This window comes from Pseudophryne corroboree, chromosome 8, assembly GCF_028390025.1.
Source record: "Pseudophryne corroboree isolate aPseCor3 chromosome 8, aPseCor3.hap2, whole genome shotgun sequence".
NCBI classification, from domain to species: Eukaryota; Metazoa; Chordata; class Amphibia; order Anura; family Myobatrachidae; genus Pseudophryne; species Pseudophryne corroboree.
This window is the reverse complement of record NC_086451.1, coordinates 160973723-160996677: the sequence shown is the minus strand read 5'-3', so window position 1 is coordinate 160996677 and position 22955 is coordinate 160973723. Positions and strand designations below refer to the sequence as shown.

The 22955-nt window shown below is 48.2% G+C and overlaps 2 non-coding genes across 2 annotated transcripts; both read left to right on the top strand.

Moving 5' to 3' along the window:
- Nucleotides 1-4989: 4989 nt before the first annotated feature.
- Nucleotides 4990-5156, top strand: LOC134951168 (U1 spliceosomal RNA). The gene has a single exon (XR_010183958.1). It is a non-coding gene; the product is annotated as a U1 spliceosomal RNA (small nuclear RNA).
- Nucleotides 5157-22479: 17323 nt separating this feature from the next.
- Nucleotides 22480-22643, top strand: LOC134951773 (U1 spliceosomal RNA). The gene has a single exon (XR_010184451.1). It is a non-coding gene; the product is annotated as a U1 spliceosomal RNA (small nuclear RNA).
- The last annotated feature ends 312 nt before the right edge of the window (nt 22644-22955 follow it).

The following is a 22955-nucleotide window of genomic DNA, read 5'->3' as shown; positions in this document are numbered from 1 at the left end:
CCTGAGGTTTGCAATTCAGTATTGCCATTACCAATTTCAGACATTGCCGTTTGGTCTGTCCACGGCTCTGAGGATTTTCACCAGGGTGATCGCAAGCAAGGAGTAACAATTATCCCGTACTTGGATGATCTTTTGATAAAGGCGAAATCCAGGGACCAGTTAGTGCAAAACATTGCACTCTCCCTGACAGTTCTTCAACAACATAGTTGGCTCCTAAACTTGCCAAAATCGCAGTTGGTCCCAATGACGCGGTTGTTGTTTTTGGGAGTGATACTGGACACAGAAGAGGTTTTCTTCCAGTGGAAAGGCTCTGGAGATCCAGAGTCTGGTCAAACAAATTCTGAAACCAGCAAGAGTGTTAATCCATCAATGCATTTGGTTGCTGGGTAAGATGGTTGCGGCCTACGAGCCCATTCAGTTTGGCTGGTTCCATGCCAGAGTGTTCCAGTGGGACCTGTTGGACAGGTGGTCCGGATCCCACCTACACACGCACCGGAGGATAATCCTGTCTTCCAAGACCAGAATCTCACTCCATTGGTGGCTGCACAGTTCTCACCTCCTAGAGGGGCGAAGGTTCGGGATCCAGGACTGGATCCTAGGGACCATGGATGCAACCCTCCGAGGCTGGGGAGCAGTCACACAGGGGGAAAACGTCCAAGGAAGATGGTCAAGTCGGGAAAGTTGTCTCCACATAAATGTTCTGGAGTTAAGGGCCATTTAATAACTGCAGACACAGTACGCACTGGGACGGGTGCCCAGCATCCTCTACGGAATAAGAGAAAAGGATTTACCTGTAGGTATTAAAATCCTATTTTCTCTAACGTCCTAGAGGATGCTGGGGACTCCGTAAGGACCATGGGGATAGACGGCTCCGCAGGAGACATGGGCACTTTAAGAAAGACTTTAGTTCTGGGTGTGCACTGGCTCCTCCCTCTATGCCCCTCCTCCATACCTCAGTTTGATACTGTGCCCAGTGGAGACTGGGTGCTTTTCAGGAGCTCTCCTGAGCTTTCTGACAGAAAGTATTTTGTTAGGTTTCTTAATTTTCAGGGAGCACTGCTGGCAACAGACTCCCTGCATCGAGGGACTGAGGGGAGAGAAGCAGCCCTACTCTCCGAGTTGCAAGGTCCTGCTTCTTAAGCTACTGGACACCATTAGCTCCAAAGGGATTAGCTCCAAAGGGATTGGTACGCAGGATCTCACCCTCGCCGTCCGTCCCAGAGCCGCGCCGCCGTCCCCCTCGCAGAGCCGGAAGATAGAAGCCGGGTGAGTATGAGAAGAAAAGAAGACTTCAGAGGCGGCAGAGGACTTCATGATCTTCACTGAGGTAACGCACAGCACTGCAGCTGTGCGCCATTGCTCCCATACACCTCACATACTCCGGTCACTGTAAGGGTGCAGGGCGCAGGGGGGGCGCCCTGGGCTGCAATATAAACCTCTTTTTGGCAGAAATATAACATATATACAGCTGGGCACAGTATATATGTATGAGCCCCCGCCAATTGTACAGTTTAAGCAGGACAGAAGCCCGCCGCCGAGGGGGCGGGGCTTCTCCCTCAGCACTCACCAACGCCATTTTTTCTCCACAGCACCGCTGAGAGGAAGCTCCCCGGACTCTCCCCTGCTTATACCACGGTAGACAAGAGGGTTGAAAAGAGAGGGGGGGGGGCACATAATTTGGCGCAAATTACTTACAGCAGCGCTACTGTGCAAACATTAAGTTACTGTGCTATTCCTGGGTTATATAGCGCTGGGGTATGTGCTGGCATACTCTCTCTCTCTGTCTCTCCAAAGGGCAGAGCCGGCCATAGGCATAGGCAAACTAGGCAATTGCCTAGGGCATTTGATATGCCTAGGGGCATCAGCAACTTCTGCTGATTAAAATGATGTGCGGCATGCCTATATTCTGTGTGTAGCATTTCATATGCAGATACAGCCACAGTCTCACACAGTATATAGGCGTGCTGCATATCATTTTAATCGGCAGAAGCTGCGTGTGCATCCTAACAACATAGCAATGCAAATAAGATGCATTTTAATAAAAAAAAGGTGCCCCAACGTTAGCATTGAGGCAAGATTTATGAGGACACATCTGTATCCAAGCAGAGGCAGAGGTCACAGTGTTAGTGGCAGTGTGAGTGCTGTGTGCATGTGAGTGGGTTGATTGTGCAGTAGTGTTCGGAATATGAGTAAGGAGCATTATGTGTGTCATGTAAAAATGCATTAATAATGTGCAACATATGGGTAAGGGGCACTATGTGTGTCATTATGTGTATAAGGGCATTAATAATGTGCGGCATATGTGTAAGGGACATTGGTGGTCATTTCGAGTTGTTCGCTCGGTAATTTTCTTCGCATCGCAGCGATTTTCCGCTAATTGCGCATGCGCAAGGGTGGTCATTCCGAGTTGTTCGCTCAGTAATTTTCTTCGCATCGCAGCGATTTTCCGCTAATTGCGCATGCGCAATGTTCGCTCTGCGACTGCGCAAAGTAAATTTGCTATGCAGTTAGGTATTTTACTCACGGCATTACGAGGTTTTTTCTTTGTTCTGCTGATCGTAGTGTGATTGACAGGAAGTGGGTGTTTATGGGCGGAAACTGGCCGTTTTATGGGTGTGTGTGAAAAAACGCTGCCGTTTCTGGGTAAAACGCGGGAGTGTCTGAAGAAACGGGGGAGTGTCTGGGCGAACGCTGGGTGTGTTTGTGACGTCAAACCAGGAACGAAACTGACTGAACTGATCACAGTTGTCGAGTAAGTCTGGAGCTACTCAGAAACTGCTAAGAAGTGTCTATTCGCAATTCTGCTAATCTTTCGTTCGCAATTTTGATAAGCTAAGATTCACTCCCAGTAGGCGGCGGCTTAACGTGTGCAATGCTGCTAAAAGCAGCTTGCGAGCTAACAACTCGGAATGAGGGCCATTATGTGTAAAAGGGCATTAATAAAGGTTGTCATAATGTGTAAGACGCATTATGTTTATAAGGACATTAGTGATGTGTCTCATATGTGTCCCATTACTGTGTGGAATTATGTGTATAAATGCATTACTAATGTGTGGCATTATGTGTATAAGGTGCTCTAATATGTAGCGTTGCGTATAGAAAGGGCATTTACTGTGTCGTCTAATGTGAATAAAGAGCAATAGGGTGTGGTGTAATGTAAATAAGGAGCAATTCAGTGTGATGTAATGTGAATAAGGAGCACTACTGTGAGAAGTAACGTTTATAAGGTAAAGTAATACTACTGTGGGATGTAATGTGAATTATGGACACTATCGCGTGATCAAATGTGAATAAAATTGCAGTACTGTGTGGCGGAATTTTAATTGGGGGTACTATTGTGAGGACATGCCCATTGCCAGCAAAAACACACCCCTTTTTGGACTGTGCGCCAAATGTGCGAACTGTTCCTGTTTAAAATATAGGGGGTACAAACACCAAAATAAGTACTGTTATGGGTGAGGGTTGATGGTGCTGGGAAAGAGGTGCAAGGTCAGAGGCGGAACCAGCGGTGGTGCTAGGGGGCACCAGGCAAAATCTTGCCTAGGGCATCATATTGGTTAGGGCCAGCTCTGCCAAAGGGCCTTGTGGGGGAAATGTCTTCAGTAAAAGCATTCCCTGTGTGTGTGGTGTGTCGGTACGCGTGTGTCGACATGTCTGAGGAAGAAGGCTATATTAGAGAGGAGCGGGAGCAAATGGATGTGGTGTCTCCGCCGACACCTGATTGGATGGATATGTGGAATGTTTTAAATGCTAGTGTAAACTCATTGCACAAAAGATTAGACAAGGCTGAAGCTTTGGGACAGTCAGGGTCTCAACCCATGCCTGATCCTATGTCGCAGGGACTGTCAGGGTCTCATAAGTGCCCACTATCCAGATTGTTGACACAGATACCGACACGGATTCTGACTCCAGTGTCGATTACGATGATGCAAAGTTACAGCCAAAATTGGCAAAATACATTTGATATATGATTATGGCAATAAAAGATGTTTTGCACATCACAGAGGAGCCCCCTATCCCTGACAAGAGGGTACATATGTACAAGGGAAAGAAGCCTGAGGTAACCTTTTCCCCTCACACGAGCTGAACGAGTTATGTGAAAAAGCTTGGGAATCTCCTGCAGATTTCCAAAAGGATTCTTATGGCGTATCCTTTCCCATCAACGGATAGGTTACGATGGGAATCCTCCCCTTGGGTGGACAAAGCATTAACACGCTTATCCAAGAAGTTAGCCCTCCCGTCCCAGGATACGGCTACCCTCAAAGAGTCTGCTGACCGCAAACAGGAGATTACCCTGAAGTCCATTTATACACATTCAGGTACCTTACTCAGACCGGCAATTGCGTCGGCCTGGGTGTGTATGTGTAGTGCTGTAGCGGCATGGACGGATACTCTAGATAAGGATACTATTTTATTGCCCCTGGGGCATATAAGAGATGCTGTCCTATATATGTGTGTATGCAAACTACAGGTGGTGCTGCATGGCTCACACCCTTTTACTTGTCTTGTAGAGCAACTCTGGAGCTGTTACTGGGTCCAGCTGCTGCAAGAAATCAGCTTGAATGCTTCAGGGGCTGGGGCATGGCCAACATGAGCCCCACACTGATGGGGGTGTATAAAGCGATCTAGGGGTCATCCAAGCGCAACCCCACAAAGGCCGCCATGCCCTGCGTGACCATTTTCTCTTTTCATATGCAGACGAGGGTTGCAGCCAACTATACCCATTGCTTGGATGACATCACCATATGCGAATCCATCTGCTGCAGGCCTTCCCCCAGGAATGCTTGCACTAGTTGTTGCATTTGGTTTGTTGTTTGGGGGGTGCTTCAGTATTAGGCAGCCTTCTGCCCTCACACATTCGTCTGAAAATGTGTTCTCCCTGCAGTTGTTGTCCCCAGATGAGAGTTCCCTTGTGCTGCCTCAGTTGAATCTCCTTTACTTGACGGAGGTGTGCCTGAGCAGCGGCCCTCCCCAGCCCTATCTCAAATCATACTTATTTTGCTTAGGTGATACCATGGTCATGAAGATTGTTTTCCCAGGGTGAGGTTCATTCATTGCATTCTGGGTATGCTGACCTCTGTGATTTCCCCAAATGTGGGAATCTCGACTGCATAATTTGTGGTAGGGGGGGGGGACTGCATTTGTGCTTTCCCCTGGTTGGCTCTGGTATAATTTAGATCTCATTGTCTCAGGTCTCTCTCCCGCCTAGTTTGCTGTCTGTTTCCACTTCTCTTTTCTTGAGCCCCTCCATTCTATGCCCTTGCGCACTATCCTGACTTCTCCCGTCTGCTTACTTTGTGCCTTCCAACGCACAATGCGAACTACAGGTGGTGTTGCAGGGCCCACACCCTTTTATTTGCATTACAGAGCAGCTCTGGAGCTGTTACAGTGCCCAGCTGCTGCAAGAAATCAGCTTGAATGCTTCAGGGGCTGGGGCATGGCCAACATGAGCCCCACACCAAAGGAGGGTGGGGGGTGTTCAATGCGAACTAGGGGTCATCCAAGCGCCCCTTTTCTCTTTTCATATGCAGATGAGGGTTCCAGCCAACTTTGGCCCACTGCTTGGATGACATCACCGTATGCAAATCCGTCTGCTGCAGACCTTTCCCCAGGAATGCTTGTACTAGTTGTTGCATATGGTTTGATGTTTGAGGGTGCTTCAGTATTAGGCAGCCTTCCGCCCTCTCATTTTCATCTGAAAAGATGTGGTCTCCCTGCAGTTGTTGTCCCCAGACAAGAGTTCCCTTGTGCTTCCTCAGTTGAATCTCCTTAACTTGACGGGGGTGTGCTCGAGCAGCCGCCCTCCACAGCCCTATCCCAACACATGCTTTTCTTGCGTATGAGATCTCTTGATCATGAAGATAGTTCTCACAGGGTGAGGTTCATCCATTACATTTTAAAGTAGGAAGGTACAAATTACATATTCAAATTACATATATGTGCTGGATTCAAATGTTTTCCCCCCTTCCTTTCTCAATTGTGCCCATCAGCAGCTATTCTAATGTTGCTGCCAATGGGTGTGACACATTCATTTCTTCTGTGGGGTACACTGGACTCCACAAGGATTCACATTGGGGTGTAGAGTAGGATCTTGATCTGAGGCACCAACAGGCTCAAAGCTTTTGACTGTTCCCAAGATGCTCAGCGCCCCCTGCTCTATAACCTCGCTTCCATGAACAGGGAGCTCAGTTTGTAGTTGGTGCCTTCAGTAGCAGGCCACTTAACAGGGGGCTGCCTCAGGCAGCCTATTCTTAGCTATTAATTTTGACAAGAAAAGAAGAACTTTTTTTTATAAGAATCTACAAGGGCTGCAGCAGGTTAGGTCTAATAGACATCTTTACTGCAGCTCCATCACTCCCAGCGGCGCAGTATACTCCCGTGCCCTGGTTGCTGGGTCACTGCAGCGGAGGCTCCGGTTTCTTCCTAAGGTCAGTCACACACACACCGCCCTCCGGGATCACGAGGCCGCTGATGAAAGGGAGGTAAGGGACTTCTGTGCCCACACTATACCGTGATCCAGCGTGGCTGTAGGGGGTGGGCCATGTGCGCACTGGCGTGGACACTGATTACTGGGCAGCCGCTCCACTAGCCACCAGGGACAGTTAAGGAGCACAGCTCTGGGGGGGTTTTCTCTTATATTAACCCCATTTTGTACTACCCGCAGTGCATTGTGATAGGTAATAGAGCCTGATTCAGGTTGGATTGCAATCGCAATAAGCAATCCAACTGCAAAAATTGCTAAGAGCATACGCATGCGCCTGCATTTTCTGCGGCACCCCGCAGATAATGCGATCGCTTCTGACTGTCAATCGGTGCTGGGGGGAAGGGGCAGCAACAATCCATTTCCAAGTCGGAGATGGAGCGGTGCATGGGCAGGGCTACAAAATGGGGTCGGCAACGGAGAAACAGGAGGCGTGGTCAGAGCTGCTGCATGACATCACATGCAGCAGCTGCGATCACAAAAATGGTGGCGGCTTCCTGCGCACACATACAGTCTGCACCAACAGGAGGCTAACCCATTTTTTATGATCACGCTGAACTGCACTGAGACTGCAATTTCAGCGTGGTCAAGAAGGGAGGCGGCATGCTGGGTGGCCCCAGCATGCGAACCAAAGGATTGCAAATTCTGTTACTTAGCAGAATTTGCAATCCTTACTGAATTAGGCCCATTGATTACAAAATGTATTTGTAAATATTTGAAGTTTTTCTTCAGGGACTAACACAAAAGATGCTTGGGGCTACTAACACATGGGTAAGCCACGTAAAGCTTCCCATGGGTCAGTGGCATCACAACGGGGTTGCGGCCCACACCCGAGTGTCACCCGCCAAGGGGGGTGACACCAAAGTGCCGGCTCCTCTTCAGTGACAGAATATGGGTGTTTCACTGTAACATTACGTGCAACACCCAGTTTCTGTCACTGTGCAGGAGCCAGCACCACTCACACACTAGTCCCCGGGTGCAGCACTCAACCCCCGGGATACCCGGAGCAACAAAATGGAGATTCAGGAAAACAGGCCACACCCCTACCTATGAGACCATGCCTCTTTTTTACCATTGCGCTGCTTATCTGCGCGCACTGCATTACAATCTCCCTCGCTGCCTCTCTGGGTGTCACCAATGATAGTGACACCTTTGCCATGCTTGTAGCAGCTGGTCCTAAGATCTACACCTCCAGCCCTGAGTGTTTGCCCTTGTGACTTGTTGATCATCATAGCGAAGCAGATTCTTACAGAAAACTGCAGGGGCTTAGATTGAAAAGAAAAACATTGACGAACCCATCATTTCAGCAACAGGGTCTGCCACACGGCTGACTGAAATGACTGGTTGGTTTGGGTCCCCACCAAAAAAGAAGCAATCAATCTCTCCTTGCACAAACTGGCTCTACAGAGGCAAGATGTCCACCTCATCATCCTCCGATTCCTCACCCCTTTCACTGTGTACATCGCCCCCCTCACATATTATTAATTCGTCCCCACTGGAATCCACCATCTCAGATCCCTGTGTACTTTCTGGAGGCAATTGCTGGTAAATGTCTCCACGGAGGAATTGATTATAATTCATTTTGATGATCATCATCTTCTCCACATTTTCTGGAAGTAACCTCGTACGCCGATTGCTGACAAGGTGAGCGGCTGCACTAAACACTCTTTTGGAGTACACACTGGAGGGAGGGCAACTTAGGTAGAATAAAGCCAGTTTGTGCAAGGGCCTCCAAATTGCCTCTTTTTCCTGCCAGTATACATACGGACTGTCTGACGTGCCTACCTGGATGCGGTCACTCATATAATCCTCCACCATTCTTTCAAAGGTGACAGAATCATATGTAGTGACAGTAGACGACATGTCAGTAATCGTTGCCAGGTCCTTCAGTCCGGACCAGATGTCAGCACTCACTCCAAACTGCCCTGCATCACCGCCAGCGGGTGGGCTCGGAATTCTTAGCCTTTTCCTTGCACCCCCAGTTGCGGGAGAATGTGAAGGAGGAGCTGTTGACGGGTCACGTTCCGCTTGACTTGACAATTTTCTCACCAGCAGGTCTTTGAACCTCTGCAGACTTGTGTCTGCCGGAAAGAGAGATACAATGTAGGTTTTAAATCTAGGATCGAGCACGGTGGCCGAAATGTATTGCTCTGATTTCAACAGATTGAATCCTGGTTAAGCGAATTAAGGGCTCCATCCACAAGTCCCACATGCCTAGCGGAATCGCTCTGTTTTAGCTCCTCCTTCAATGTCTCCAGCTTCTTCTGCAAAAGCCTGGCAGTGTCTGAACTGACTTCACGTGTGGCAAGTTCAAAGGGTTGCAGAACCTTACACAACGTTGAAATCATTCTCCACTGCGCTTGAGTCAGGTGCATTCCCCCTCCTTTGTCTATATCGTGGGTAGATGTATAGGCTTGAATGGCCTTTTGCTGCTCCTCCATCCTCTGAAGCATATAGAGGGTTGAATTCCACCTCGTTACCACCTCTTGCTTCAGAGGATGGCAGGGCAGGTGCAGGAATGTTTGGTGGTGCTCCAGTCTTCGGCACGCGGTGGCTGAATGCAGAAAGTGGCCCGCAATTCTTCGGGCCACCGACAGCATCTCTTGCACGCCCCTGTCGTTTTTTTAAATAATTCTGCACCACCAAATTCAATGTATGTGCAAAACATGGGACGTGCTGGAATTTGCCCAGATGTAATGCACGCACAATATTGGTGGCATTGTCCGATGTCACAAATCCCCAGGAGAGTCCAATTGGGGTAAGCCATTCTGCGATGATGTTCCTCAGTTTCCGTAAGAGGTTGTCAGCTGTGTGCCTCTTATGGAAAGCGGTGATACAAAGCGTAGTCTGCCTAGGAACGAGTTGGCATTTGCGAGATGCTGCTACTGGTGCCGCCGCTGCTGTTCTTGCTGCGGGAGGCAATACATCAACCCAGTGGGCTGTCACAGTCATATAGTCCTGAGTCTGCCCTGCTCCACTTAACCACGGACATGTGGACTAGTGGACCTTGGGTACAACTGCATTTTTTAGGACACTGGTGACTCTTTTTCTGAGGTCTGTGTACATTTTCGGTATCGCCTGCCTAGAGAAATGGAACCTAGATGGCATTTGGTACCGGGGACACAGTACCTCAATCAAGTCTCTAGTTGCCTCTGAATTAACGATGGATACCGGAACCACGTTTCTCACCACCCAGGCTGACAAGACCTGAGTTATCCGCTTTGCAGCAGGATGACTGCTGTGATATTTCATCTTCCTCGCAAAGGACTGTTGGACAGTCAATTGCCTACTGGAAGTAGTACAAGTGGTCTTCCGACTTCCCCTCTGGGATGACGATTGACTCCCAGCAGCAACAACAGCAGCGCCAGCAGCAGTAGGCGTTACACTCAAGGATGCATCGGAGGAATCCCAGGCAGGAGAGGACTCGTCAGACTTGCCAGTGACATGGCCTGCAGGACTATTGGCTTTCCTGTCTAAGGAGGAAATTGACACTGAGGGAGTTGGTGGTGTGGTTTGCAGGAGCTTGGTTACAAGAGGAAGGGATTTAGTGGTCAGTGGACTGCTTCCGCTGTCATCCAAAGTTTTTGAACTTGTCACTGACTTATGATTAATGCGCTGCAGGTGACGTATAAGGGAGGATGTTCTGAGGTGGTTAACGTCCTTACCCCTACTTATTACAGCTTGACAAAGGCAACACACGGCTTGACACCTGTTGTCCGCATTTGTGTACAGGATGCATACCTTCATGTCCCCATTTATCCATCTCATCAGGCGTACCTCAGATTTGCGGTACAGGATTGTCATTGCCAATTTCAGACGTTGCTGTTTGGTCTCTCCACGGCCCAGAGAATTTTCACCAAGGTAATGGCGGAAATGATGGTTCTCCTGCGAGGTGTCACAATTATCCCGTACTTGAGCGATCTCATAAAAGCGAGATCAAGAGAGCAGTTGCTGAACAGCGTATCACTTTCACTGAAAGTGTTACAGCAACACGGCTGGATTTTCAATATCCCAAAGTCGCAGTTGGTTTCTACGACTCGTCTGTCTTTCTTGGGCATGATTCTGGACACAGACCAGAAGAGAGTTTATCTCCCGATAGGAAAGGCCCAGGAACTCATGACTCTTGTCAGGAACCTATTGAAACCAAAACTTGTATCAGTGCATCACTGCACTCGAGTCCTGGGAAAGATGGTGGCATCATACGAAGCCATTCCATTCGGCAGGTTCCATGCGAGGACTTTCCAATGGGACCTACTGGACAAGTGGTCTGGGTCACATTTGCAGATGCATTGGTTGATCACCCTGTCCCCCAGGGTCAGGGTATCACTCCTGTGGTGGCTGCAGAGTGCTCACCTTCTCGAGTGACGCAGATTCGGCATTCAGGACTGGATCCTGGTGACCACAGAGGCAAGCCTCCAAGGTTGGGGAGCAGTCACACAGGGAAGAAATATCCAAGGTCTTTGGTCAAGTCAAGAGACTTGTCTTCACATCAACATCCTGAAACTAGGGGCCATATACAATGCCCTACGTCAAGCGGAGACCTTACTTCGCGACCAACCGGTTCTGATCCAGTCAGACAACGTCACCGCAGTGGCTCATGTAAACCGCCAAGGCGGCACAAGGAGCAGAGTGGCGATGGCACAAGCCACCAGAATTCTTCGCTGGGTGGAGAATCACGCAAGCGCACTGTCAGCAGTGTTCATTCTGGGAGTGGACAACTGGGAAGCAGACTTCCTCAGCAGACACGACCTACATCCGGGAGAGTGGGGACTTCATCAGGAAGTCTTTGCACAGATTACAAGTCGGTGGGAACTGCCACAGATAGACATGATGGCGTCCCGGCTCAACAAAAAGCTACAGAGGTATTGCGCAAGGTCAAGAGACCCTCAGGCAGTAGCTGTAGACACCCTAGTGACACCGTGGGTGTTCCGGCCGGTCTATGTATTTCCTCCTCTTCCTCTCATACCCAAGGTGTTAAGGATAATAAGACAAAGAGGAGTGAGAACAATCCTCATTGTTCCAGATTGGCCACGGAGGACCTGGTATCCGGATCTGCAGGAAATGCTCACAGAAGATCCGTGGCCTCTTCCTCTAAGACAGGACCTGTTGCATCAGGGGCCCTGTCTGTTCCAAGACTTACCGCGGCTGCGTTTGACGGCATGGCGGTTGAATGCCGGATCCTAGCAGTGAAAGGCATTCCGGTTGAGGTCATCCCTACGCTGATAAAGGCTAGGAAGGATGTAACGTCAAAACATTACACCGTATATGGTGAAATTATGTTTCTTGGTGTGAGGCCAGGAATGCTCCTACGGAAGAATTCCATCTGGGCCGTTTCCTTCACTTCCTACAAACTGGAGTGAATTTGGGCCTAAAATTAGGCTCTATTAAGGTCCAGATTTCGGCCTTATCCATTTTCTTTCAAAAAGAATTGGTTTCTCTTCCAGAAGTTCAGACTTTTGTAAAAGGAGTGCTGCATATTCAGCCTCCTTTTGTGCCTCCGGTGGCACCTTGGGACCTTAACGTGGTGTTAAGTTTTCTAAAATCACACTGGTTTGAACCACTTAAAACGGTGGAGTTAAAATATCTCACATGGAAGGTGGTCATGTTATTAGCCTTGGCTTCGGCTAGGCGAGTGTCGGAATTAGCGGCTTTGTCACATAAAAGCCCATATTTGGTGTACCATGTGGATAGAGCGGAATTGCGGACCCGTTTTCAATTCCTACCAAAAGTGGTCTCATCTTTTCACATGAACCAACCTATTGTGGTGCCTTTGGCTACGCGTGACTTGGAGGATTCCGAGTTACTTGATGTGGTCAGGGCTTTGAAAATTTACGTGGCCAGGACGGCTAGAGTCAGGAAAACTGAAGCGCTGTTTGTCCTGTATGCAACCAACAAGATTGGTGCCCCTGCTTCAAAGCAGGCTATTGCTCGCTGGATTTGTAACACGATTCAGCAAGCGCATTCTATGGCTGGATTGCAGTTACCGAAATCGGTCTAGGCCCATTCCACGAGGAAAGTGGGCTCTTCTTGGGCGGCTGCCCGAGGGGTCTCGGCACTACAGCTGTGTCGAGCTGCTACTTGGTCAGGTTCAAACACCTTTTCAAAATACTATAAGTTTGATACCCTGGCTGAGGAGGAACTCATGTTTGCTCAATCGGTGCTGCAGAGTCATCCGCACTCTCCCGCCCGTTTTGGAGCTTTGGTATAATCCCCATGGTCCTTACGGAGTCCCCAGCATCCTCTAGGATGTTAGAGAAAATAAGATTTTAAACCTACCGGTAAATCTTTTTCTCGTAGTCCGTAGAGGATGCTGGGTGACCGTCCCAAGTGCGGACTACTTCTGCAATACTTGTATATAGTTATTGCTTCAATAAGGGTTATGTTAGAGTTGCATCAATCCTGCACTGATGCTACAGTATGTTGTTTTTTCGTACTCATAACTGGGTAGTTTATCACAAGTTATATGGTGTGATTGGTGTGGCTGGTATGAATCTTGCCCTGGATTAACAAAATCCTTTCCTCATACTGTCAGTCTCCTCTGGGCACAGTTTCTCTAACTGTGGCATAGAGGGGCATAGAGGGAGGAGCCAGTGCACACCCAGAACTAAAGTCTTTCTTAAAGTGCCCATGTCTCCTGCGGAGCCCGTCTATCCCCATGGTCCTTACGGAGTCCCCAGCATCCTCTACGGACTACGAGAAAAAGATTTACCGGTAGGTTTAAAATCTTATTTTCTACTTTATTCTTTTCTATCCTAGTTTATTACGACCAACTTTCATCCAAGGAGTTTGATATTCTACTACCTGCATGCAATTTAAATTGCTTAAATTGTTTATATGGTTGATTTGTCCTTCACAATCCATAATCTGCAACTTGGATGTACTTGTGTCATTGAAAATCTTATAATAAAAATGTTTATATATTGAAAAAAAAAGTTATAAGACATATGCCTACCTACTAAATGGGGTAAAATTAGGGGATTCTGTACTGGAAAAGGACTTAGGTGTCCTCATAGATAGCAAGCTAAGCAGTAGTACCCAAAGTAGGACTGCAGCAAAGAAGGCTAATAAGATATTAGCATGCATAAAACGGGGTATTGATGCTAGGGACGAGAGTATTATACTCCCGTTATATAAATCACTAGTGAGGCCACACCTTGAATACTGTGTACAGTTCTGGGCACCGTACTACAAAAAGGATATCCTGGAGCTTGAAAAGGTACAGAGGAGGGCGACCAAACTAATTAAGGGCATGGAGATGATGGCATACAAGGAAAGGCTTGAAAGACTAGGCATGTTTACATTGGAAAAGCGGAGACTAAGAGGGGATATGATCAACATCTACAAATATATAAGGGGACAATACACAGAGCTTGCGTGGGACCTGTTTCTGGTTAGATCAACACAGAGGACTCGTGGACACTCGCTCAGGTTAGAGGAGAGGAGATTCCGCACAATACAGCGTAAAGGCTTTTTCACGGTAAGGACAATACGTGTTTGGAATTCCCTGCCCGAGGGAGTTGTAATGGCGGAATCTGTCAACACCTTTAAGAATGGGTTAGATAAATTCCTATTGGATAAGGATATCCAGGGGTATGGTGCATAGTCATGCATTATAATTACTATAAATAGGGATAAAATGCAATGGCTGACAGCAGCATCAGTCAGACATTTTAGTAAAATCATCATGCATAGGACACCACAAATAGGTTGAACTCGATGGACAATTGTCTTTTTTCAACCTCAGATACTATGTTACTATGTTACTATGTAATATTTGAAGAAACAAAATAAAATAAAGCTATGTATTGGGTTTCACTAACAAGCACATTGGAAGACTTGACTACTGTTAAAAGACATGCATTACATGGTATAGAGCCACAAACCACAATGTAGTAAAATAAAAACAAACTTACATGTGTATCAAACCTATGTGAGGCTTACATTGATAGTGCAAGATCAACACTCTATCAACTGTGCAAACTAGACTGCACATAAATGCCATAAAATTTATCTGAGATTTTAGTAAATAAGGCCTGTTGCTGTCCGGGTCACACAGCCGTCACGGCCCCGCCCCCATACGGTCCGGTCATGTCTGCGTTGTCTTGACTGTGCCCCCAAAATGGCGGCACAACGCCGCTGGCCCGACTCCTCCTGCCCAGTGACCGCCTCTACCTGTCAATCAGGCAGAGGCGCTCACTGGGCAGAGATGCTGATCGCATCTCTGGCATGTGCCGGTGCACTGTGGCACCAGCACACACGCACTTCAGACCTGATCTCCTGTTGTGTGAATATGCACAGCAGGGATCAGGTCTTAATTAGGCCCTATATACAGCTGTCAGTAAAGCAGGGATGTGCTGCTGCCAGTGAGGCAGGGATGTTCTGCTGTCAGTGAAGCAGTGATGTGCTGCTGTCAGTGAAGCAGTGATGTGCTGCTGTCAGCGAGGCAGTGATGTGCTGCTGTCAGCGAGGCAGGGATGTGCTGCTATAAGTGAGGCAGGGATGTGCTGCCGTCAATGAGGCAGGGATGTGCTGCCGTCAATGTTGCAGGGATGTGTTGCTGTCAACGTTGCAGGGATGTGCTGCTGTCAGTGAAGCAGGAATGTGCTGCTGCAGTGAGGCAGAGATATGCTGCCCACTATCTCCCTATCACCCCTGCCTGAGTCGCACACTTTCCCTGTCACCCCTGCCTCAGTTACCCACTATCTCCCAGTCACCGCTGCCTCAGTCAACCACTATACCTGCGACCCCTGCCTCAGTCTCTCACTGTCCCTGTCACCCCTGCCACAGTCATCCACTATCTCCCTATCATCCCTGCCTTATTCATTTATTATCCCTGTCACCCACTTTCTTCCCATACTTACCCAACCCCTTCCTATCACCCCTCCCTCAGTAACCAACTATCTCCCTGTCACCCCTGCCTAAGTCACCCACTATCACTGTCACCCCTGCATCAGTCACCCACTATCTCCCAGTCACCCCGGCTTCAGTCACCCACTATATCCCACTCATACATGCTTCAGTCACCCACTATCTCCCAGTCATCCCTGCCTCAGTCACCTACTGACACCAGTGCAGATATTTCTGCTGCAGCCTCTCCACTCTCCAGCGTGAACGTCCTGACGACTGAGGAAATCTGCTTCCCAGTTGAGGACTCCGGGAATGAACACTGCCGATATTGCTGGCAGATGACGTTCTACCCAACTGAGGATTTTTTTATACTTCCAGCTTTGCCATGCAGTTTCGAGTGCCGACTTGATGATTTGTGTACACTACCGTGGTGGCATTGTCCGATTGTACTTGAACAGGCCTGTTCTGTACTAGAGGCAGGGCCAGTATCAATGAATTGAACACTGCCCGCAATTCCAGAATGTTTATCGGGAGGAGAGATTCCTCCCTGGTCCACCGATGGTGAAGGGTCGTCATCACGGCCATGACCTTGGTGAATTTCCGAGGTGCCGTTGCCAAACCAGAAGGCAGGACCTGAAATCCAAAAACTAACCAGGCACAACACTGCTTAGCTTCCAACATCAGATGAGATTGGACATATCCAGTGTGATGCGGCTGTAGATGATTTTTGCTGTTTCTAACTTCTACATCAATGAATAAGTTTCAAAATAGAATGCATCAAGAGAACGGTGTTGGTAGTATAAAACTACCTACAGCACCTGGTATTCCCAGGTGGTCTCACATCCAAGAACAAACCAGGCCTAAGATCAGGTGATATTGGGCATATACAGTGTGGTGTGGCTGTAGATGAGCTTAGTGGTTTCTGTTAGAGTTCTTCTACTTCTAACTACTAGTACATAAATGAATAAGCGGCCGATTTATTAAACCTGGTGGAATGATAATTTGCATGGTGATAAAGTACCAGCCAATCAGCTCCTAATTGCCATGTCACAGGCTGGGTTTGAAAAATGACAGTTAGGAGCTGACTGGCTGGTACTTTATCACCTTGCACTTTATCAGTTCACCAGGCTTAATAGATCTGCCCCAATGTTTCAAAATGGAATGCATCAAGAGAACGGTGTTGGTATTGTAAAAATACACACAGCTCCTGGTATTTCCTGGTGGTCTCCCATCCAAGTACTAAAACCAGGACCAACACTGCTCAGCTTCCATGATCAGGAGAGATTGGGCAAATCCAGTGTGCTGTGGCTGTAGATGAGCTGGTGGTTTCTGTTAGAGCTTTTCTACTTCTAACTTCTGGTACATAAAAGAATACATGTAAAAATTAAATGTACCAAGAAAAGGGTGTTGGTAGTTTAAAAACACCTAAAGAATCTGATAATACATGGATGGGAGACTGCTTGGTAGTAACAAAGTCCAATACTGCTTTGCTTCAAAGATCAAATGAGATTGGGCATATCCAGTGTGGTGTGGCTTTAGATAAGCTTTGTGGTTTCTGTTAGAGCTCTTCTACTTCTAACTACTGGTACATTAATGAATATGTATAAGGTTGTAGTTTATCCAATATGCCTTTACTACCTTACCTTACCCCCCCCCCTTCCTTTGTTCTCTCCTCGTGTGTGCGTTATTTGTTTTCTCATACGTCCTAGAGGATGCTGGGATCACATTAAGAACCATGGGGTATAGACGGGATCCGCAGGAGACATGGGCACTTTAAGACTTTCAAAGGGTGTGAACTGTCTCCTCCCTCTATGCCCTTCCTCCAGACTCCAGTTTTAGAATTGTGCCCAGTGAGACTGGATGCACTACAGGGGAGCTCTACTGAGTTTCTCTGAAAAGACTTATGTTAGTTTTTCTTATTTTCAGGGAGGCTGCTGGCAACAGTCTCCCTGCTTCGTGGGACTTAGGGGAGAGAAGTATGACCAACTTCTAGTGAGTTCAATGGCTCTACTTCTGGCTGACAGGACACCATTAGCTCCTGAGGGTGCTGATCGCTGGGTACGCCTAGATGCCCACTCCCGTAGCCTGCCATCACCCCCTTACAGAGCCAGAAGTCAGAAGACAGGCGAGTAGCAGAAGAACAGATGGCATTCTGAGGTACCACGCAGCGAGCGGAATGCTGTGCGCCATGCTCCCACACAAATACAGGCACTGCAGGGTGCAGGGCGTTGGGGGGGGGGGGGGCACCCTGGGCAGCATAAATTCCTCACAAAAGGCTGGCAAAAGTGGACATTAGTGCCTGGGCACTGTCCTTACCCCACCAGCGTAATTAATTATTTGTTTCTGAGCGGGACAGAAGCGTGCCATTACAGCGGCGGGGCTTCTTCCTCACCTCACCAGCACATCTATAGAGCGTTACAAGTCTATCACTATAGAGTTTATTATTTCCCAGACTGTGTACTTTTGACGCTGGGTTGTGAGCTGAAAAATCCCATCTGTCCCTCTGACAGATTTACTGTAGGTCTATCCCCCATAAGCCGATGTGTCTGTGGGTACTTGGTACATGTGTGTCAACATGTCGGTGGCTGAATGTTTTTCCCAAGAGGAAACTATATTAGGAATGCAGACATATGATGGTGGCCCTGTTGGCACCACCAATAACTGACTGGGTGAAAGTTTCAGTAATATCAGAGTGAGGTTGGATAAATCTGTGTCCCAGACACAGACGTAGAGAAAAGATGTGATGTTCATGGCTATGCTTCTTTTCCCTCAGGCCCCGCAAAAATGTTATTTTGCCCAGTTACTACACACTGATACTGACTCGGATACTGATTCCTATGTCGACCATAATATTTCCTGATTAGATCCAATATTGGCAAGGAGCATTCAGTACATGATTGTGGATATTAAGGACATATTAACATCACTGAGGACCCTGCTGTTCCTGACAAAGGGGTCTATATGTATGTATATATATAGATATATAATGAAAGCTGATGTAACGTTCCTCCATCTCTGTTTGAGAAAGTCTGGGCCAGCTCGACAAGATGGTTTCAAATCCCCAAAAGGTTTCCGGTTGTTTATTCATTTCCTGCCGCGGACAGAATAAAGTGGGAATCACCCCCTGTTCTGCATGGGGCCCTGTCACAAATCCAGCGGATCGTATGCAGGAAGCTACATTATTTCTAGTTATGTAACCACGGGTACATTACTTAGACCTGCCATTACATGCGCATGGGTGAGTAGTAGTATTCAAGAATTGGTCGAATACCTTGTCATCCGATATAGATATCCTGGAGACATGGGATGCTCCTTACGTTGGATCATATCAAGGACACTGCAGCATACTTACGACTGCAAGGGATATAGGACTCTTGAGTTCACGGGCCAATTTCATGGCAGTCTCGGATAGGAGGGCATTGTGGATTCACCAAGGGAATGCTGATGCTGACTCCAAGAAGAAAGGGAGTCTCTTCCCTATGAAGGTGAAGCCTTGTTTGGCGACGGCCTAGTTAATTTGATCTCAGCAGCTCCCGCAGGTAAGTCAACCTTCTTGCCCTATGTTCCCTCTCAACGGATGAAGACGCATCATTATCTAACGCAGTCATTTTGGCCCAATAGATATGCAAGAAGTTAAGATTCCCCTTTCTTTGCAGGTAGAGGAAGGAGAAGAGGGAAGAGGTCTGTAGCCTCTTCAAGATCGCAGGAGCAGAGATCGTCCTCTGCTTCTGCCAAATCCACTGCATGACGCTGGGGCTCTCTTGCAGGAGCCCACACCAGTGGGGGCACGTCTAAAACACTTCAGTCAGTTCTGGAATAATTTGGACCTGGACTCGTGGGTTTTACAAATAGTGTCCCAAGGGTACAAACTGGGGTTTCAAGACGTTCCCCCTCACCGATTGTTCAAATCGGCCTTAGTCAGCAGGGAGAAGGCTTTTATTCAAGCCTCTTCGTGGTCCCGAAGCCGGAAGGCTCAGTCAGACCAATCTGAAATCTGAAATCCCTCAATTTCTACCTAAAGAAATTCAATTTCAAGATGGAATCTCTCAGGGTAGGGATCTCCAGTCCGGAGGAAGGAGATTTCATGGTTTTGGTAGACATAAGGATGCCTACTTACATGTTCCGTTTAGCCACTGCATCAAGCTACCTGAGGTTTGCAATTCAGTATTGTCATTACCAATTTCAGACGTTGCCGTTTGGTCTCTCCACGGCTCCGAGGATTTTCACCAGGGTGATGGCGGAAATGATGGTTCTCCTTCGCAAGCAAGGAGTCACAATTATCCCGTACTTGGATGATCTCTTGATAAAGGCGAGATCCAGGGACCAGTTGTTGCAAAACATTGCACTCTCCCTGACAGTTCTTCAACAACATGGTTGGCTCCTAAACTTGCCAAAATCGCAGTTGGTCCCAATGACGCGGTTGTTGTTTTTGGGAGTGATACTGGACACAGAAGAGGTTTTCTTCCAGTGGAAAGGCTATGGAGATCCAGAGTCTGGTCAAACAAATTCTGAAACCAGCAAGAGTGTTAATCCATCAATGCATTCGGTTGCTGGGGAAGATGGTTGCGGCCTACGAGGCCATTCAGTTTGGCAGGTTCCATGCTAGAGTGTTCCAGTGGGACCTGTTGGACAAGTGGTCCGGATCCCACCTACACATGCACCGGAGGATAATCCTATCTTCCAAGACCAGAATATCACTCCATTGGCGGCTGCACAGTTCTCACCTCCTAGAGGGGCGATGGTTCGGGATCCAGGACTGGATCCTAGGGACCACGGATGCAACCCTCCGAGGCTGGGGAGCAGTCACACAGGGGGAAAACATCCAAGGAAGATGGTCAAGTCGGGAAAGTTGTCTCCACATAAATGTTCTGGAGTTAAGGGCCATTTAATAACTGCAGACACAGTACGCACTGGGACGGGTGCCCTGCATCCTCTACGGACTAAGAGAAAAGGATTTACCGGTAGGTATTAAAATCCTATTTTCTCTAACGTCCTAGAGGATGCTGGGGACTCTGTAAGGACCATGGGGATAGACGGGCTCCGCAGGAGACATGGGCACTTTAAGAAAGACTTTAGTTCTTGGTGTGCAGTGGCTCCTCCCTCTATGCCCCTCCTCCATACCTCAGTTTGATACTGTGCCCAGTGGAAACTGTGTGCTTTTCAGGAGCTCTCCTGAGCTTTCTGACAGAAAGTATTTTGTTAGGTTTTTAATTTTCAGGGAGCACTGCTGGCAACAGACTCCCTGCATCGAGGGACTGAGGGGAGAGAAGCAGCCCTACTCTCTGAGTTGCAAGGTCCTGCTTCTTAGGCTACTGGACACCATTAGCTCCAGCGGGATTGGTACGCAGGATCTCACCCTCGCCGTCCGTCCCAGAGCCGCGCCGCCGTCCCCCTCGCAGAGCCGGAAGATAGAAGCCGGGTGAGTATGAGAAGAAAAGAGACTTCAGCGGTGGCAGAAGACTTCATGATCTTCACTGAAGTAATGCACAGCACTGCAGCTGTGCGCCATTGCTCCCATACACCTCACATACTCTGGTCACTGTAAGGGTGCAGGGCGCCCTGGGCAGCAATATAAACCTCTTTTTGCCAAAAATATAACATATATACAGCTGAGCACTGTATATATGTATGAGCCCCCGCCAATTTTACAGTTTAAGCGGGACAGAAGCCCGCCGCCGAGGGGGCGGGGCTTCTCCCTCAGCACTCACCAGCGCCATTTTTTCTCCACAGCACCGCTGAGGCAGCTCCCCAGACTCTCGCCTGCTGAAACCACGGTAGACAAGAGGGTTGAAAAGAGGGGGGGGGGCACATAATTCGGCGCAAATTACATACAGCAGCACTACTGGGCAAACATTAAGTTACTGTGTTATTCCTGGGTTATATAGCGCTGGGGTGTGTGCTGGCATACTCTCTCTCTCTGTCTCTCCAAAGGGCCTTGTGGGGAAACTGTTTTCAGAAAAAGCATTCCCTGTGTGTGTGGTGTGTCGGTACACGTGTGTCGACATGTCTGAGGAAGAAGGCTATATTAGAGAGGAGCGGGAGCAAATTAATGTGGTGTCTCTGCGACAGCTGATTGGATGGATATGTGGAATGTTTTAAATGCTAGTGTAAACTCAGTGCACAAAAGATTAGACAAGGCTGAAGCTTTGGGACAGTCAGGGTCTCAACCCATGCCTGATCCTATGTCGCAGGGACTGTCAGGGTCTCATAAGCGCCCACTATCCCAGATTGTTGACACAGATACTGACACGGATTCTGACTCCAGTGTCGATTACGATGATGCAAAGTTACAGCCAAAATTGGCAAAATCCATTCGATATAGGATTATGGCAATAAAAGATGTTTTGCACATCACAGAGGAACCCCCTGTCCCTGACAAGAGGGTACATAAGTACAAGGGAAAGAAGCCTGAGGTAACCTTTCCCCCCTCACACGAGCTGAACGAGTTATGTGAAAAAGCCTGGGAATCTCAAGATAAAAGACTGCAGATTTCCAAAAGGATTCTTATGGCGTATCCTTTCCCATCAATGGATAGGTTAAGATGGGAATCCTCCCCTAGGGTGGACAAAGCATTAACACGCTTATCCAAGAAGGTAGCCCTCCCGTCCCAGGATACGGCTACCCTCAAAGAGTCTGCTGACCGCAAACAGGAGATAACCCTGAAGTCCATTTATACACATTCGGGTACCTTACTCAGACCGGCAATTGCGTCGGCCTGGGTGTGTAGTGCTGTAGCAGCATGGACGGATACCTTATCTGAGGGGATGGATACCCTAGATAAGGATACTATTTTATTGACCCTGGGGCATATAAGAGATGCTGTCCTATATGTGTGTATGCAAAGTACAGGTGGTGCTGCAGGGCTCACACCCTTTTACTTGTCTTGTAGAGCAACTCTGGAGCTGTTATTGGATCCATCTGCTGCAGGCCTTCCCCCAGGAATGCTTGCACTAGTTGTTGCATTTGGTTTGTTGTTTGGGGGTGCTTCAGTATTAGGCAGCCTTCTGCCCTCCCATGTTCATCTGAAAATATGTGTTCTCCCTGCAGTTGTTGTCCCCAGATGAGAGTTCCCTTGTGCTGCCTCAGTTGAATCTCCTTTACATGACAGAGATGTGCCTGAGCAGCGGCCCTCCCCAGCCCTATCCCAAGTCATACTTATTTTGCATAGGAGATACCATGGTCATGAAGATTGTTCTCCCAGGGTGAGGTTCATTGATTGCATTCTGGGTATGCTGACCCCTGTGATTTCCACAAATGTGGGAAACTCGACTGCATTATTTGTGGTAGTGGGGGACTGTGTTTGTTCTTTCCTCTGGTCAGCTCTGGTAAAAGTCAGATTTATTTGTCTCAGATCTTCCTCTAGCCTTGTTCTTCTATCGAGAGTTTCCTTGTGCTGCCTCAGTTGGATCTACTTCACTTGACAGGGGGGTGCCCGAGCAGCGACCCTCCCCAGCTCTAGCCCAACTCCTACTTACCTGCCAGGTGAGATACTATGATCATGAAGTTGCTTCTCCCAGGACAAGGATCACCCAGGTACAATGCAAAGCTTGAATGCTTCAGGGGCTGGGGCATAGCCAACATGAGCCCCACACCGAAGTAGGGTGGAGGTGTTTAATGCGAACTAGGG